This window comes from Triticum urartu, chromosome 4, assembly GCF_003073215.2.
Source record: "Triticum urartu cultivar G1812 chromosome 4, Tu2.1, whole genome shotgun sequence".
Taxonomy (NCBI): domain Eukaryota; kingdom Viridiplantae; phylum Streptophyta; class Magnoliopsida; order Poales; family Poaceae; genus Triticum; species Triticum urartu.
The window spans coordinates 297,696,743-297,702,289 of NC_053025.1; positions in this window are offsets into that span (position 1 = coordinate 297,696,743).

Below are 5,547 nucleotides of genomic sequence, written 5' to 3' on the forward strand. Positions count from 1 at the left end.
AGATAGGTGTTAAGCTTGCATCGACGTAACTCTTTACGTCGAACTCTTTATCACCTCCATAACCGAGAAACATTTCCTTATTCCTCTAAGGATAATTTTGACCGTTATCTGGTGATCTACTCCTAGATCACCTTTGTATCCTCTTGCCAGACATGTGGCAAGGCACACATCAGGTGCGGTACTCAGCATGGCATACCGTATAGAGCCTATGACAAGAGCATAGGGGACGACCTTCGTCCTTCCTCTTTCTTCTGCCGTGGTCAATCTTTGAGTCTTACTCAACTTCACACCTTACAACTCAGGTAAGAACCCCTTCCTTGACTGATCTATTTTGAACTCCTTCAAAAACATGTCAAGGTGTGCGTTCTTTGAAAGTATCATCAGGCGTCTTGATCTATCTCTATAGATCTTGATGCCCAATATGTAAGCAGCTTTATCCAGGTCTTCCTTTGAAAATCACTCTTCAAACAAACCATTTATGCTTTCCAGAAATTCTACATTATTTCGGATCAACAATATGTCATCCACATATACTTATCAGAAATGTTTTAGTGCTCCCACTCACTTTCTTGTAAATACAAGTTTCTAGCAAACATTGTATAAACCTAAAAGCTTTGATCACTCCATCAAAACATATATTACGATTCCGAGATGCTTGCTCTAGTCCATAGAAGGATTGCTGGAGCCAGCATACCTTTTAGCATCCTTAGGATCGTCAAAACCTTTTATTGTATCACATACAACTTTTCTTACGAAAACTGGTAAGAAAACTTGTTTTGACATTCATCTGTAAGATTTCATAATCGAAAAATACAGCTAATGCTATCATAATTCCGACGGACTCAAGCATCACTACGGGTGAGAAATTCTCATCGTAGTCAAATCCTTGAACTTGTGAAAAGACTCTTTCCCACAAGTCGAGCTTCATAGACGGTAACATTACCGCCCACATCCGTCTTCTTCTTAAAGATACATTTATCTCAATGGCTTGCCGATCATCGGGCAAGTCCACCAAAGTCCATACTTTGTTCTGATATATGAATCCTATCTCGGATTTCATGGCTTCTAACCATTTGTCGGAATACGGGCCCACCATCGCTTCTCCATAGCTCGTAGATTCATTGTTGTCTAACAACATGATATCTTAGACAGGATTACCGTACCACTCAGGAGTAGTACATATCCTTGTCGACCTACGATGTTCGATAGCAACTTGATCTGAAGCTTCATGATCACTATCATCAACTTCCTATTCAACAGACGTAGGCTCCACAGAAAACATCTTTCTATGTTGCATCACTCTCTGGTTGAAGTAAAGGTTCGACAACCTCATCAAGTTCTATATTCCTCCCACTCAATTCTTTGGAGAGAAACTCCTTCTCGAGAAAGGACCCGTTCTTAGCGACAAACAATTTGCCCTCGGATCTGAGATAGAAGGTATACCCAACTTGTCACCTTTGGGTATCCTATGAAGATGTGTTTGTCCGCTTTGGGTTCGAGCTTCTCCGGCTGAAGCCTTAAGCATCGCAGCCCCAAACATTATGAGACGACAACTTTGGTTTCTTGCCAAACCAATGTTCATACGACGTTGTCTCAACAGACTTAGATGGTGTCCTATCTAAAGTGAATGCAGTTGTCTCTAACGCATAACCTCAAAATGAAAACGGTAGATTGGTATGAGACATCATAGATCGCACCATATCTCATAGGGTTCGATTACGACGTCTGGACACACCATTACCTTGTGGTGTTCCAGGTGGCTTCAACTATGAAACAATTCCACAATGTCTTAAGTGATTGCCAAACTCATAACTCAGAAAATCCCCTTTTGATCAGATCGTAGGAACATGATCCTTTTTGTTATGATGATTCTTAACTTCACTCTGAAATCGCTTGAACTTTTCAAACGTTTCAGACTTGTGCTTCATTAAGTAAATATACCTATATCTACTCAAATCGTCAGTGAAGATGAGAAAATAGCGATATCCACCGCACGCTTCAATTCTCATTGGATCACACGCATCAGCATGCATGATCTCCAACAAGTCACTTGCCCGTTTCATTGTACCTGAAAACGGGGTCTTAGTCATCCTGCCCATGAGGCATGGCTCGCATGTGTCAAGCGATTCAAAATCAAGTGACTCCAAACATCCATCGACATGGAGTTTCTTCATACATCTTACACCAATATGACTTAAGCGGCAGTGCCACGGGAAAGTGGTACTATCATTATTAACTCTACATCTTTTGGCGTGAACATGTGTATTACCACGACCGAGATTCAATGAACCATTCATATAGGGTGCATGACCATGAAAGGTATCATTCATGTAAACAGAATAACTATTATTCTCTAACTTAAATGAATGACCGTCTTGCAATGAACATGATCTAATCATATTCATGCTCAACGTAGACACCTGATAACATTTATCTAGGTTCAATACTAATCCCGAAGGCAGATGGAGCGTGCAATGGTGATCTCATCAACTTTGGAAACACTTCCAACACACATCGTCACCTCGCCCTTATCCAGTCTTCGTTTAGTCCGTAGCTTTTGCTTCAAGTCACCAATAATAGCAACTGAACCGGTATCCAATACCCAGGTGCTACCAGGAGTACTAGTGAGGTACACATTAATAACACGTATATACTTTGTTGAAGTTGCCAGCCTTCTTATCTACCATGCATTTGGGGTAATTCCGCTACCAGTGTCCGTTCCCCTTACAATAGAAGCACTTAGTCTCGGGTTTGGGTTCAACCTTGGGTTCCTTCACTAGAGCGGCAACTGATTTGCCATCCATGAAGTTTCCCTTCTAGCCCTTGCCCTTCTTGAAACCAGTGGTCTTGTTAAACCATCAACACTTGATGCTCCTTCTTGATTTCTACCTTTTGCAGTCTTAAGCACCGCGAACAGCTCCGGGATCAACTCCATCCCTTGCATGTCATAGTTCATCACGAAGATCTAGTAGCTTAGTGATAGTGGCTAGAGAACTCTATCAATCACTATCTTATCTGGAAGTTTAACTCCCACTTGATTTAAGTGATTATAGTACCCAGACATTCTGAGCACATGCTCACTAGCTGAGCTATTCTCCTCCATCTTGTTGGCAAAAGAACTTGTCAGAGGTCTCACACCTCTCAACACGGGCATGAGCCTGAAATCCCAATTTCAGCTCTTGGAACATCTCATATGTTCTATGGCGTTCAAAACGTCATTGGAATCCCGTTTCTAAGCCGTAAAGTATGGTGCACTAAACTATCAAGTAGTCATCAAGATGTGTCTGTCAGGTGTTCACAACATCCACAGATGACGTTGTAGGGGTTTGCACATCGAGCGGTGCATCAAAGACGTAAGCCTTCTGTGTAGCAGTGAGGACACTCCTCGGACTACGGACCTAGTCCGTATCATTGCTTACAATATCTTTCAACTTAATCTTTCTCTAGGAACGTATTGAAACAGGGAGCTACAACGTGAGCTATTTATCTACAACATATTTGCAAAGACAATTTAGACTATGTTCATGATAATTGAGTTAATTTAATGAACCCCCACTCAGATAGACATTCCTCTAGTCATCTAAGTGAAACATGATCCGAGTCAACTAGGCCGTGTCCGATCATCACGTGAGACGGACTAGTCAACATCGGTGAACATCTTCATGTTGATCGTATCTTCTATACGACTCATGCTCGACCTTTCGGTCTTCCGTGTTCCGAGGCCATGTCTGTACATGCTAGGCTCATCAAGTCAACCTAAGTGTTTTGCATGTGTCCCGAGGCCATGTCTGTACATGCTAGGCTCGTCAACACCCGTTGTATTCGAACGTTAGAATCTATCACACCCGATCATCACGTGGTGCTTCGAAACAACGAACCTTCGCAATGGTGCACAGTTAGGGGAAACACTTTTCTTGAAATTTTAGTGAGGGATCATCTTATTTAAGCTACCGTCGTTCTAAGCAAATAAGATGTAAAACATGATAAACATCACATGCAATCAAATAGTGACATGATATGGCCAATATCATTTTGCTCCTTTTGATCTCCATCTTCGGGGCTCCATGATCATCGTTGTCACCGGCATGACACCATGATCTCCGTCATCATGATCTCCATCATCGTGTCTTCTTGAAGTTGTCTCGTCATCTATTACTTCTACTACTATGGCTAACGCTTTAGCAATAAAGTAAAGTAATTACATGACGTTTATGTTGACACGCAGGTCATAAATAAATAAAGACAACTCCTATGGCTCCTGCCGGTTGTCATACTCATCGACATGCAAGTCGTGATTCCTATTACAAGAACATGATCAATCTCATACATCACATATATCATTCATCACATCCTTTTGGCCATATCACATCACAAGGCATATGCTGCAAAAACAAGTTAGACGTCCTCTAATTGTTGTTGCAAGTTTTTACGTGGCTGCTATAGGTTTCTAGCAAGAACGTTTCTTACCTACGCGAAAACCACAACGTGATATGCCAATTTCTATTTACCCTTCATAAGGACCCTTTTCATAGAATCCGATCCGACTAAAGTGGGAGAGACAGACACGCGCTAGCCACCTTATGCAACTAGTGCATGTCAGTCGGTAGAACCAGTCTCACGTAAGAGTACGTGTAAGGTCGGTCTGGGCCGCTTCATCCCACGATGCCGCCGAATCAAGATAAGACTAGTAACGGCAAGTAAATTGACAAAATCGACGCCCACAACAACTTGTGTTCTACTCGTGCATAGAAACTACGCATAGACCTAGCTCTGATACCACTATTGGCAAACGTAGCAGAAATTCAAAATTTTCTACGCATCACCAAGATCAATCTATGGAGTAATCTAGCAACGAGGGGAAGGAGAGTGCATCTACATACCCTTGTAGATTGCTAAGCGGAAGCGTTCAAGTGAACGGGGTCGATGGAGTCGTACTCGTTGTGATCCAAATCACCGATGATCCTAGTGCCGAACGGACGGCACCTCCGTGTTCAACACACGTACAGCCCGGTGACGTCTCCTACGCCTTGATCCAGCAAGGGGAGAAGGAGAGGTTGGGGAAGACTCCATCCAGCAGCAGCACGACGGCGTGGTGGTGGTGGAGGAGCGTGGTACTCCAGCAGGGCTTCGCCAAGCACCGCAAGAGACGAGGAGGGAGAGGGGTAGGGCTGCGCCAAGAAGGAGATGTTCTCATGTTTCTGGCAGCCCAAAACCCCCACTATATATAGGGGAAAGGGAGGGGCTGCGCCCCCACCTAGGTTTCCACCCCTAGGGGTGGCGGCCAGCCCTAGATCCCATCTAGGGGGCGGCCAAGGGGGGAGAGAGGGGGGGCGCACCACTAGGTGGGCCTTAGGCCCATCTGAGCCTAGGGTTTCCCCTTTTTCCCTTCTCTCTTCGCCTTGGGCCCTGGTGGGGGGGCGCACCAGCCCACCTGGGGCTGGTCCCCTCCCACACTTGGCCCATGCAGCCCTCCGGGGCTGGTGGCCCCACTTGGTGGACCATCGGGACCCTCCCGGTGGTCCCGGTACATTACCGATAAAACCCGAA